This window comes from Mus caroli, unplaced genomic scaffold (assembly GCF_978045245.1).
Source record: "Mus caroli unplaced genomic scaffold, Mus_caroli_1 scaffold_7, whole genome shotgun sequence".
Taxonomy (NCBI): Eukaryota; Metazoa; Chordata; class Mammalia; order Rodentia; family Muridae; genus Mus; species Mus caroli.
In genome coordinates this window covers 86,696,049-86,710,000 of record NW_028227262.1, presented here as the reverse complement: position 1 = coordinate 86,710,000, position 13,952 = coordinate 86,696,049, and the positions used below count along the sequence as shown (strand labels likewise).

The 13,952-nt window shown below is 35.8% G+C and overlaps 1 protein-coding gene and 1 non-coding gene across 3 annotated transcripts in view; both read left to right on the top strand.

The window, feature by feature from the left end:
• Ccser1 (coiled-coil serine rich protein 1) overlaps nt 1-13,952 on the top strand; it is a 1,169,843-nt gene that overhangs the window by 975,303 nt on the left and 180,588 nt on the right. The window lies entirely within an intron of this gene.
• On the top strand, nt 5,449-5,554 carry LOC115031467 (U6 spliceosomal RNA). Its single transcript, XR_003837087.1, has one exon. It is a non-coding gene; the product is annotated as a U6 spliceosomal RNA (small nuclear RNA).

Here is a 13,952-nt window from a genome sequence, read left to right as displayed (position 1 = left end):
TCAAGATGAAATATTTCGAAAAATACTTACAGTTAAAGGGCACTGTATCTGAAATTCTTGAAATTGACACGCATGCAGTGTTTTAGCAACAGATAAATGCTGATTTACTTTCACCCATTCCAATTATAATCCATTCTGATTGACTTGATGGAATATTTTAGACTGTATTATACTTGAATCATTTTGATTAATCTTAAGAAAAAAACCAGTCAATAAAATTATAGAAGTATAATGTTAAATGTGACTGGTCTCTGTAGCAGGATTTTCCCTGTCCAATCACTTTAAACATTAATATAAGAAACCTGTGATTGGAGAGGGAGAAGGGAGGTGGAGGGAAGAGTTGCAGAGACTGAGAAGGATGAGACAGGTAAGGAGGAGGAAGAAAGATGGACCAAGAGGAAGGTGATCCAGATTCTGCATGGCTTTAAATAGCCACAGGTACCTATAAATATCATAAAGGATCTAATAATTGGGTTAAAGTGTCTAATCTAGGTGGGCAGCTTGTATCATTACCAATTGGCCCTGAAATTACTGTGTGGGCATCTTGTGAATTGAGAATTTATTGATATATAAATCTGATTAATTATAAGCATCAAGAGTTTTGATTTGACTGGGTTACTGGAAATTGTGACAGCTAACCGCAAGGTGGGTGGTCATTGTATGGGACTGGTGTGTCAGAGGCCCACCAAGGGAAATTGGCAAGTCCAATGGAGATGTTTCAAGACCTCCAGAACAGAGAGTCTGCTAAGATATGCTCTGCCGGTGCCCAGCGTAGCTCGGGAACTTGCAGTTCCTTTTTAATATTTCCCGCAACAGGTACCCGCATTTGAACCCTAAGAAAATGTCAGTAAAATGGTTAACTAATTTTGTACTTTTACATTGATTTAATATAGTATGTATTAGATTATAGTCTATATTAGATTCTCCATCAGTGACATAAGTGCACATCCTTATTTGAGATGTAAATAAAAATGTATATAAAACACATTGTAGGGTTGGAGAGATGGCTCAGAGGTTAAGAGCACTGGCTGCTCTTTGAAAGGTCTTGAGTTTAATACCCAGCAAGCACAAGGTGGCTTTTTAAGTATCTATAATAAGATCTAGTGCCCTCTTCTGGCCTACAGGCATACATGCAGGCAGAAAGTTGTATACATAATAAATCTTAAAAAATAAACCCACACATTTTAGCATCAGTTTTAGAACATTGTCATAGAAATAGTTGAAACTTAAACTGAAGTATTCATTCTCAGGAAAGTCAAGTGACCATTAGTGCTAATGTAGAGGAAAAGAGTGTAGCTTTCTTGAAAAAACTTAGGCAAGAACTTTTAATACGTTGTCTGAAGTTGAACAGGAGCTTAGCTGGTAATGTTTATTTTCAGAGCAAAAATATTTACTACAGTGTTTTCTAACCCAATACCAAAGCACAGTTGAGAAAAACATAAAGAAAAACCCTACCCACTTGTTATTCACTGTGGCCCAGTTTTGCCTTAGCATCTTATAGGAACAACTGCTTGACTGAACCCTGCCCAGTGCCACAATCTAGCAAGACACATATTGGAAACCTGGCATGAGAAAAATAATAAGGATGCATGTTGGTGGCTTATGAGGTTGACCTATAGCTTGTTCACTGGACGTCTAAAACTTGTGACTAGCTTGAAAACTAGACCTTTTGTAGATTTTTTTTTTTCAGTGTCATTTCTGTTTCTGGAGCTGAGCTCAGAATTCCAACATTGAAACTTGGGTAGAACTCTCTATCATCTGTCTTCAATATATTGTTGGGAACTATAGATGTTAGAAAATACATTCTGGGAAAAAAACTAAGTCAGTGTGGAAAATGGTCAGCTACCAAAATTACCAAGTGGGCATTACCCATAGCAAAAGATTTTGGGCTTTACATTCTTTAATAAAAATTTTCTTTAATATTAAGAAATTCATGGATGAATACAATAAAACATGAGCTTACCAACTTCCCAATTCCTCCCTCCAACTCCTCTTTGATCCCTCCTACAACATGTCTCCTACCTATTTGATGTCTCTTTTGGTGATATTTTGGATAGCTTACTAAGTCCAGTTAGGGATGCTACAATGTACATGTGTTTAGGATGGAAAGCCTAGCCTCTTGGCCCTATGGAGGCTTGATAACCCAGGATAGGGGAATACTAGGCTGCTGAGACAGGAGTGGGAGGGAGAGCACCCTCATAGATGCAGGCGGAGGAAGGGGGGCATGGGGAGCTTGTAGAGGGGAAACTGGGAAGGGGGATAACATTTGAAGTGTATATAAATAAAATAACCAATAAAAAAGAATTATTCATTCTCCTTTAGAAGACATCTATTGCCAATAATACGTAAGGGGTGAGTCCTGGACATAATCTGCCAACCATGCACGAATTTTGACTAGTTTTATTTAGAACTAGAAAATATTGTTTCCTTATAGTCATCCATCTTATAATAATAAATAATAAATAAGCAGTTCTCATTTAAGTAACCATAGGTTCTGTGAATTCATTATTATAATAGTCTTATTGTATAAAAATGACAGTATTTCATGTAACTCCTCCTTATCTTCCAGCTTTTACATGTTTCCCAGCCTCTCTTTCATGATATTTCCTGAGTCTTGATGGTAAGGGTATTCATATAGATGCCTTATTTAAGGCTAAGCATTGAGTATTTTGAATATGCATGTCTCTCTCTCTCTCCATTTGACTGTTTTCCACTTCAAAGTTTCTAATTTCATCAATTTTGAGAACAGTCCATATCTATAGGTATAATCATAAATATTTAAATATAAATTTAACAGCTTGATTATTCTCCAAAATAGCAATACATCCTACCCCAGGGCATAGAATTTCCCCAGTCATAACTGTCTGAGTAGGATTGGGGTCAAGGTGTACAAAATAAGACATTGTGCACAGCTTAGCCCAAAATCAGACAATGATGTCACAACCTTTCCTCCCAAGCCTCAGAGATAAAGAGAGCAGAAATAATGGATGAGCCAGAGAATATGGATGACTAAAAGGAAACAGTATTTTATAGATGCTGCAGGGCAATATGGCATTTCAACCTATATTGGTGGTGGCAGCATGCATAATTTCCCTGTGGAAGGTTAAGATATGCACTGATGCATGATTATAATAACAACAAATCATTAGGTATCAGTTTAATACTATGCCCATTTAGGAGAGTGATAACAATAAGTTCTCCCCTGGAGCCTGTGACTGCCTGGGCACAAGTTTTTGCCCTGACACCAGTTCCAGGAATAGGAATCATATTACAGAGGTGGCTTTAAATCCAATCAGAAAGCATTTAATACTTCTTATAATTTTTATGCCACTATTGTATAAGTGGGTGTATTCTGCTAGGATGGTTGTTATTGTAGCCTGCAGTGTTCACAGCTGGATAAAATTGATGGGTACATTTCTCCTGTAGCATGCATAACACCTTCTAGGGCAATTAAATCTAGCTTTTCATAGACCTTTAATTTGTGTGAATCCACAGTACTCCAACTTCTCTATCTCTCTTCTTCATCTTCATCTAGCCTCTTTGCCCTTAGAATTCTACACCTTCTTTCACAATACAAATGTTCTACAATCCATCCACATAGTTGTTTTTTTTTAAGTTGGGTTATGAAGTAAAAGACTTTTATGTAGATGTATTTACTGTTTTGTGTTGAATAATTGTCATTGTTTAAAAATTTAAATTATATGAGATTGCTATTCATGGGACATTAGCTATTCTATACTAGAGACATTATTGGCAGTATCCTGAATCCATACCCTGTTCTATTTCTGTGCATATCCTTGAGAATAACTCTAGCAGTTTGAAGATAACTGTCCTGGCTTTCAATGCCAGCTTCTTCAAGCCACTGAGTAACCTTACTATGGATGTGATATTTCTAGATTGTATCTTCACATTGTTTTTTTTTTTTTTTTCTAGCAATAGCATCTGGAACTGCCTATGGTGGCGGTGTCTACATGTATCATGATATTATTTAACCCTTATGAAAAAACTAAATTGAAAATATATGAATTAATTACTGATAACAGCAAAAATATAGAGTGACTTTGAAACATAAAGTGAGTTAGTGGGCAGCATAAGAAGGTAATAATAGTTTTATAATGGAAAGTATTCAGTTTAAGTTGTGAGGAATATTATACATTTCAAAATATTATCCCTTAGGGTATCATCCCACAAATTAAGGAAATAACTTCATAACTCTTCTAAAGCACTCCCAACTGAGCTGTCTTAGCACCTCTATAATTCTTAAAGAGACAAAGTTCAAGTGCTATTTGAAGTATGTTTTTATATATAAATGAATTGATGATATTGAAAATATCATGATAAATGAATTAATGAAGTTGGCCTATGAATGCATCCACAGCAAAGAAGAAATCAGTATTCTTCCTTAGATAGGGAAGGCAATTATCCAGAGAGCAAACCAAATTCAATTATACTGTGAAATTCCACATTACTTCTTACAAATAAAAATTTCATCAATAATGTCCAGGTTGACGGATTTAAAACCTTTTCTTTCTTTTTTTTTATTTATTTTTTATTACGTATTTTCCTAAATTACATTTCCAATGCTATCCCAAAAGTCCCCCATACCCTCCCCCCGACGTCCCTACCCACCCATTCCCATTTTTTTGGCCCTGGCGTTCCCCTGTACTGGGGCATATAAAGTTTGCATGTCCAATGGGCCTCTCTTTCCAGTGATGGCCGACTAGGCCATCTTTTGATACATATGCAGCTAGAGTCAAGAGCTCTGAGGTACTGGTTAGTTCATAATATGGTTGCACCTACAGGGTTGCAGATCTCTTTAGCTCCTTGGATACTTTCTCTAGCTCCTCCATTGGGGGCCCTGTGATCCATCCAATAGCTGACTGTGAGCATCCACTTCTGTGTTTGCTAGGCCCCGGCCTAGTTTCACAAAAGACAGCTATTTCATAAGGGCTTGCTGACAGGAGCCTGGTATGGCTGTCCCTGGAGAGGTTCTACCAGCACCTAACTAAAAAAGATGCAGATACTCATAGCCAACCATCCGACTGAGCCTGGGGACCCCAATGGAAGAGCTGGGAGAAGGACTGAAGGAGTTGAAGGAGACTGCAACCCCATAGGAAGAACAGCATTTAACTAATCTTGCCACCCAGAGCTTCCAGTGACTAAACCACCAACTAAAGAGTTGGTGATTCCAACTACATTTGTAGCAGAGGATGGCCTTACCTGGCATCAATGGGAGGGGAGAACCTTGGTCCTGTGGACATTGATGCTCCAGCATAGGGGGATGCTAGAGGGATGAGGCAGGAGTGAGTGGGTGGAGGAGCACCCTTATACAGGAAAAGGGGAGGGAGGAGAGGGGGGATGAGATGTGTGGTTGGTGAAAGGAAAATCAGGAAGTGGAATATCATTTGAAATGTAAACAAATAAAAGGATTAATAAAAAATAAAATGAGTGCTCGCTTCGGCAGCACATATACTAAAATTGGAACGATACAGAGAAGATTAGCATGGCCCCTGCGCAAGGATGACACGCAAAAAATAAAATGAAACCTCTTCATGGCCCACACATATCATTTTAACTTCACATCTCCATCCTAAAAAGTGTATAACATGTTCTGAAAAGCAAAGGCTAAAATAATGAAACCCATGACAGCTTCTGGGACTTACATACTACTGGTTTTTCCCCTTAAATACATATTTTTGTTTGTCAAAATGTCCACCTACAACATTATAAATCATCACACACACACATACACACTAATGAGTATTTCTGTGTGTGTGCATGTGTATATATAAATGCATATGCACTTTTGAGCTTTTATTAAATTTTACTTCATGTACACGAGAGGTTGTCTGAATGTATGTGTGTATACCATGTTCTCACAGTGCCTTTGAAGGTCAGAAGTCAACAGATCCGTTGGTACCAGATTTAACAGATGGTTGTGACCCACCATGGGGTTGCTGAGATTAAATCTAGGTCTTCTGGGAGAGTAGTATCAAGCTCTCTTAGATGCAAAGTTAGCTGTCTAGCACAACAATCTTTGTAAAATATAAACTAGGCGAAGCAAAAATAATGAATTTATTTGAAGACTGCTGTTCTTTGCCTTGTCCTTGGTCTCTTCCGGCATATTATGCAATGGATTCAGGAAGACTCATCTTGAGCATCTGCCTTTTTATCAGTGTTCACAGTCGGGCAGCCATGAATTTCATGTGTGGAACCTGATAAGGGTTCATTTCTCTTTTGTATAATTTTATTTTCTCATTGTTATGTATAATTCAAAATAATTCTTTTTAAGGTTAGTGTTAAAATTTATCAGTTTAAATCTACAAAATATATCAATTACAAAAACATTAAAACATCATTGTATTCATGAAAAATAAATTTATTATTTTTATTGAGAACAACTTTTATATAGTATATTCTAATCGTGATTACTTCTTCTCCAGCTCTTCCCACATCCTCTTTTCCTCCCAATCTACTTAGATCCAAGTCCTCTTTCAATGTGCTATTTTTATTTAAAACATTTGTGTTGTCAAATTTCTACAGATCTATTTTTATATAATTATTTTCCTTCTGGTGTCTCAGTTAGAGAGTCATTTTAAGACAAATACCTGTTGAATATTGCATGCTAGGCAAGATACTACATGCTTCATATTCCAGACAGCTTTCTCCCTTCCAGAATGCTCACAGGCAAGGTTCCCTTTCCTTCTTTAACTTTGTAATGAGGGTCAAGGATGTGTAATGGATGAACATTTGAAGAGGTCCAGAGTTCCTTACTTTTAGAAATATAATGAAACTCGTGTGTTTTATGCAAAATCTTTTGTTTCTTTATTACAATATACTTTTATTTTTCATATTAAAAGGAATTCATCCATGTAATCAGCTATGTCTGAGATGGTTTAATGGAGGGTTAAGATTATGATGTAAGTGTTAAAAATAAAATTCCAGTCATAGACATTTTAGATCGGTGACTTTTCCTGTGATGTCAGTTTATGAAACATGGCAATTGAGTATGTTTGCAATGGTATTCATCTATTTGATTCCTATAAATAGTCTAGCATGTGTACTTTTGTCACATTGCTGTACTCTAGTACAGGAGACTTCATTGTATCAAATGAGTACAACTTTGCTTTAAGAAGCTTTAGTGATCAGAGACAGGCAAAGAAAACTAAACTAAAGATCAAAAATTATAGTGGATTCTAAATTAGAGTTTAAGATACTCTATATTATCAAGATAAGTGAAGATAGTGATTTAAAGTAAACCTTTCTAGAACTTCCTCATATTATAAATTGTACATGTATATGACATATATGTATATAATCACAAGTCAAAGAAAAATCAAACCCATAATTGAGAATTGAGAATCAGTTGAGAGAACTGGATCAGCTGCAAGCAGCTGTTTGGAAGTAAGCATGTCTGGCATTCAAGGTTTGTTTCCAGTCCCTGGCTATGGTGTAATAAGACTGTATCAGAGTAGTCAATGTTTTCAGCACTTTCAGATTTCAATGCACTTGTGAATTCCACATTTTCCCCCTTGCTACAGTCATGGCAGATATACTGTTTGCTCTAGTAAATAGAGCAATGAGCCAATCATTTGTCAAAGTATATACTTCTGAAGTAAGTGAAAGTCACTTCATATAAATTCATCCAACTGAGTGAGAGGGTCTTTTCCTCAGAGGACAGTTTCATTAGAACACACAAGGATGGGTTGGGTTTTTTTTATAGCCTCAAAGAAGAGTTTATATGATTATGTAATATAGTAATTTTTGCAGGTGAATTTTATTTTATAAATAAGTGACTTTCACTGGGGTCAGAGAGTTGTGTGTTAACATAAAAGTATGTCATTCATTTGGCAAACTGTCAACATCTATGACTATTCCGGACTTACTATTAAGACAGCTGCTTCTCATTGTTAATTTGTGTCACTTCTGTGATTATTACCTCATTTTTTTCTACACAGGAAGTTACCAAACTGGAATCTAAGGACTTGAGGAGCAGACCCTCATCATTTTAAATCTCCTTATGTATTTCTGCCTGGTTTTAACATTGTACAATTAATATAAAAAAAATCATCCTTCCTTTATCATTAGTCAGGATCTGTTGCCCTAGTTTTGAAGTTGGTCTCTTGAGATAACGGACATAATTGAAACTCCTGTTAAGTTTTTCCATTTTAATGAAAGTATTAAGTGGCTTGTGGAGCTGCACAATAAATTTGCTGCCCTGGTCTCAGAGGGCTGGCTGCTTTTCATTCTGCTGTCGATTCTTTTCTTCTCCGCATTTATATAGTTTATGAAAATGGTTTCAATGACTTGACTCTGTTCTCAGATCATTGACTTGTAGGACAAAGTGGGCTTTTATTTTATTTTCATAGTTTTCTCTTTATAATTAAAAGTAAAAGGGCACGATAGAGAACAGAAAACAAAAGTGACCTGATTAATTCTGTGGTTTTGGTTCTCTGAACTATAGATTGAATAGAGCAATATAGGATGATACGCATGGTTCCTCAAAGACTTTTGGTTTTTGTTTTTAAATTCTACTTATTAGTTTGAGACTATAAGTAACTGCAATTAAATCTGAAAGTAGTTTTAGAGGATTTTGTGGAGGAAAAAAAATGACTAGAAAAGAAAATAGTACTTACTATTAAGTACATGTGCTTATAACACAAAATTTATGTCACGGAGAACATTTTTTTCACTTATAAATTTTAAAGTCTTTTCCTAAGGCTTTTGACATTTGGCTTTTGTCAAGTTATTTTAACAGGTTTGTGCCTATATGTTAATCAGTATCATACATGAAATAGATAAGATTGCACAATAAAAGGGAAAAATACTACTGAATCTTTGGAGAAAGAATTTACTTATGTTTTTTAGTCTTCATGTGTCTGTTTCATAACATGAAAATTAATAGAATGAAGAATCTAAGAAGATGTAACTATTCAAGGTATCTAAGGAAACACAGGATGCAGTTCTGGAGGAATAAAAATATTATAAACCCTGTTACTACGAGCATATTCATTTTTGTATCTTTCATTAATATAATTATTCACATGCTGTCTTTCTTTAACCTGTAAGACCTAGTAGGTGGCAGCCCATGCTGCTACAGGGGTATGGCTAGTATACACAATGTCTTTTTTGGGTCAATACCTGCATCAGTGCCGTCTTTTCACAAAGGAAGAACAAATGTAGATTAATTAGTTTGCCAAGGGTCACATGAGAATTTTGAGTCTGAATTTGATTTTGTATTTTATAGGCTCTATATCTGCAAATTTCTTCAGAATATAAACAATAGATGCAACTTTATTTTGACTTGAGAAGAAATTACCCTGAAATTAACTCCTTAGAATGAATCATTTGGCATGCTTGGTTAATTCACTACATCTACATTGTGTGTTGGGGATGGACTTTTATATGCAAGGAAGTAAATTAAATTCCAGTGTTTGGGTATTCTCAAAAATCAATGGGAGTGCTCTTTTAATTTTTATGTAATAATACATTAAAATATTTTCACAAACCTAATAATGAAATATTAATACCTACCCGATAGCAATCAAGAAGTCAACTGATAAAGATTAATCTCCTTTTCTTGTCTCTTGTTGTCTTAGTCAGGGTTTCTATTCCTGGACAAAACATCATGACAGAGAAGCAAGTTGGGGAGGAAAGATTTTATTCAGCTTACATTTTCACACTGCTGTTCATCACCAAAGAAAGTCAGGACTGGAATTCAAGCAGGTCAGGAAGCAGGAGCTGATGCAGAGGCCATGGAGGGATGTTTCTTACTGGCTTGCTTCCTCTGGCTTGCTCAGCTTGCTTTCTTGTAGAACCCAAGACTACCAGCCCAGAGATGGCACCACCCACAAGGGTCCCTCCCTGCTTGATCACTAATTGAGAAAATGCCTTACAGCTGATTCTCATGGAGGCATTTCCTCAAGGGAGGCTTCTTTCTCTGTGATAACCCCAGCTTGTGTCAAGTTGACACAAAAGCAGCCAATACACATGTTAAATTTTTGATGAAAACCTTTTGCCTTCTCATTTTATTAACTATAAGAATGGCTGAAATGTAATATATGCTCAAGTAACATCAAGAAAAGAAAACAAGAAACAAAAAGCATGATTAGTAAAATACTATTGCTTAATAAATTTCCTAGGATAATCTGCACTAAATTTTTTATTGTTTCCTTGACATTTGCTCTTTGATTATCTTATTTCTTAAATTTTATTAAAATATTAATGTGAATTGATCGCTAGGGGTAGTGCATTTTCCTGTCAAGAGGGCATACCCAGCAGGTATTCTGGGGCTTTTATAATTTTTGACACATTTTCCACAAATTTCATTGATCTCTAGGCTTAGGAGTTACATTGTAGATGTATCAGTTGAAATTCACTATTCTAGTTTCCAATTGTTCACTCAGGTGTTAGTCTCTGTTATAGCCTCCATCCATCTAATGAGGGAGGAGAGATACACTTATCTGTGTGTATGAAGATAGGTATTTGGAAAACAGTTATAAATTATATTGATTTAGGAATCTGGCAGTAGTAGGTTTATTATTCTTGTCCAGCCAGTATTGTACTTCATTGGCTTTGCAGCTGGATAAGACTGCTGGTAGCTAGTCTGCTCTTGCAGCTTGCTCCTTCTCTTACCATGAGAACTAGTCCTTAGGGACAAGGCTTCAAGGTATGTTCCAACTGATCTCCTAAAAGCATGATGTTTAAAATATTTGGTTTCTTCTTTGATAAGGCCTTGCAATCCAATTCTGAAAATTAAACTAGCATAAGAAAAGCACTAGTTACTATGCCAATGTAGACAGTAGAAATTCCACATGGATCCACCTCTATATGAAAATGTAGAAGAGGTCAATAGCTGCTGAGAAACGGAGACTCATTTCCCTCTCGGGACAAATGAACTCCTGCATAGTTATTTGGGAAATGATAGTCTCTGGCCTCATGCTCATAAAACCAAGGCTAAATGGATTCCATAGGCTGAAGATATGTATATATATCAATATGTAGCTATATGTGTGTATTGGTATATACATATATATTTAATGTATACATGTGACACTAGTAATTAACTAAATAAATGATTATTAATTTGCAAGTAGAAGGGAGGAATTGAATGGTGAAGAGTTAGGGTTGATGGAGATGAGATGCCCTACTTGTTTATGAAATCCTCACAATGAACAATGTATAACTATCATTTAAGAACCACTAAAATTATTTAATACCAAAATAGCCTTAAGACATAAATAAATTTTAAAAAAAGTAGACAATGATTCTTAACCTTAACTACACTTGTAGAATAAAAGAACCTCAAGGGGCTGGGCAGTGGTGGCACACTCCTTTAATCCCAGCACTTGGGAGGCAGAGGCAGGCAGATCTCTGTGAGTTTGAGGCCAGCCTGGTCTGTAAAGTGAGTTCCAGGACAGTCAGGACTACACAGAGAAAAACCAAACCAAACCAAACCAAACCAAACCAAACCAAACCAAACCATCCAAAACAAAATAAAACACAAAGAACCTCAAGGGATTGGTATGTCTTGTCCACAGAAGGACAAGCAGAAAGAACATTTTCTAGTATTGGGCCATCAACACATACTACATCTGATGATACCTTGGTCCTAGACTTGCACTAGATTCAGCACTGTGGTAAACAAATTATAGTGTATGCACATTCTAGTCTAAAGAACTTCATTACAGCATAAAAATCCTACACAGACCTATGTTTCATATCTGAGAAGCTCTAACCATGATATCCTCTCACTAATGATATGAAAAGAAAAATATGTAATAGCATAAATGTAGGGGGGGGTGTGTTCTAAACTGTGTAGAATATAAAATTTTCACTATGCTCTAGCATCTAAAGTAAGATAGTTTAGGAAAATAGTGAAGAATTAAGTTGGCTGCTTGTAGTTATTTATTCTTGAGTTCATTAATTATTTTGACTGTTTTTTAATGTCAAAGATAAGAGATCACAGAAGCTGAAAATGCAAAAAACAAAACCAAAAACCAAACAAACAAAAAGAAGCAATAGGAAAGGGAGTTATTTGAGGAGAGAGTGGTATGTGAATTATTTTTTGGAATGACTTACAGGTTGCAGTCAAGATATGCAACAATGGCTGGCTGTGAACAGAAAATTCAGGAATCTTGTAGTTGTTCATTCCAGGTTGTGTGTCTCAGCTGTTTTTCAGTAGATGCTAGAATCTCAAAAGATCCTGGACCCAGTGCCAGGAAAGGAAGGTATGTGCTAACAAGATGAGAGCAAGTAGACAAAGAGCAAAAGCTTCCTTCTTCTGTGTCCTTATAAGCCTTGTAGCAGTGGCCCAGATTAACAATGTGTCTTCTGTCTCAAGGTCTCACAAGGGTACCCCTTATTGCTGGAGTTTATTTCCTTACAGATATAGTTAAGTTGACCACCAACAATAGCCATCATAACACCTTATGCCTATTTATAGTTTTTAGTTTATAAACAATATAATCAATATTCATTTTCTCTCAATTGTTTTTACATGCTTTCTTATTCTGGGTATATTTTTAAAAATCTCTCATGGTAACTGTATACATATGTCTTGCCCAAACCTTTATCTCTCTCTATCACTTCACCTTCAACATTCAGTTAATATTCACTCCACTTTCTACTTCTATGACATAAATGTTTTAGAGTTGACATATAAATGAAACTATGACATAAAAAGTGAAGTAAGATACTGGCTTATTTTACTTAACATAGTGGATTCCAAGTTGATCTATATTGTCAGTGATGACATGATTTTGCTTTTTTGATGGGTGATTAATAATTTCTTGTGCATATTACATGTACATATTTATTTGTACACTGGTGGTCAATTTGGTTTGTGTTGTTTGTTTCTTTCTTTCCTGCCTTGGCCAGAGTGAGTGTTGCTGTAGTAAGCAAGGAAACAGAAATACCTTCATGATGTATTCATGTTATTACTTTACTACTTTCAAGCTTTGAGATACTTCTGTGCTGCTCTTCGTAATCTCTTTGTTCCCTTAAACTCATGCACAGTGAGTGAGGGGGACCCCTTTAGTAGTAACCATCCTACAATTACTGAGTACTTTATTTTATACTTTAAGGGTTTATTTCTATTTTTTTTATACTCAGATCATGGGTCCATCCAAAACACTTTTCATATCTCTCTACAGGGTCTTGTATTCCAAGCACATTGCTGTTTGTGCTGCTGAGAATAGGATCTAAGATTCTTATATCCTTATCTTTTTTTTTCATAGTGTTTCCTATCTGATTATTTCGCCCACGTGTCCTTAGATTTTGTCCAGTTGCTTTGGTAAAGACTCGGCATAGTTATTTCAATTTCCTAGATAAGATTTCAAAAGGAAAAACATCTGTGAGTACTGCATTATAGCCTGCTTTGCTCCGAGCTTGTCTTTTCTGTCTCACTTTGTCTTTTACCATTCCTTGTAAATTCTTTTTTTGATGCTAGGAATCTAACCTAAGGCCATGTTTTTGCACCTGTTAGAGAAGAGACCTGCCACTAAAACTCCCAAGACTCTTTAAGTTCTTTGTTTAAGCCTCTGCATGCTGTGCTACTAATCATAAGTTTGCCTTTGCTGTGAGTTTTTATGCTTATTACTTGCAGGTTACATTATTATTTACAGTATGCCATAGCTGTACATGTCTCAGATTAGCATTTCTTCTAGTTGCACTTTAATCTAAAATTTTAATCTAAATTAAATTAATCTGAATTTTAATCTAAAATTCTTTTTGATATCCTTGCTTTCATTTACTTAACTCTCATTCAGTTTTTCAAGACACTAATTCATTCTCAACTAAGGTCTGCTGCACGTAATTCTTGCTGCTGTGTTCTTTATACTGAGGAACAATGGACCATGAAAGTAAGTTACAGGAAGAAAAGAACACAAGAAATGACATGGTTTCCTGTGTTCAGATTTTTAGGGAACTGAAGCTGTGGCCTTTTTATACTC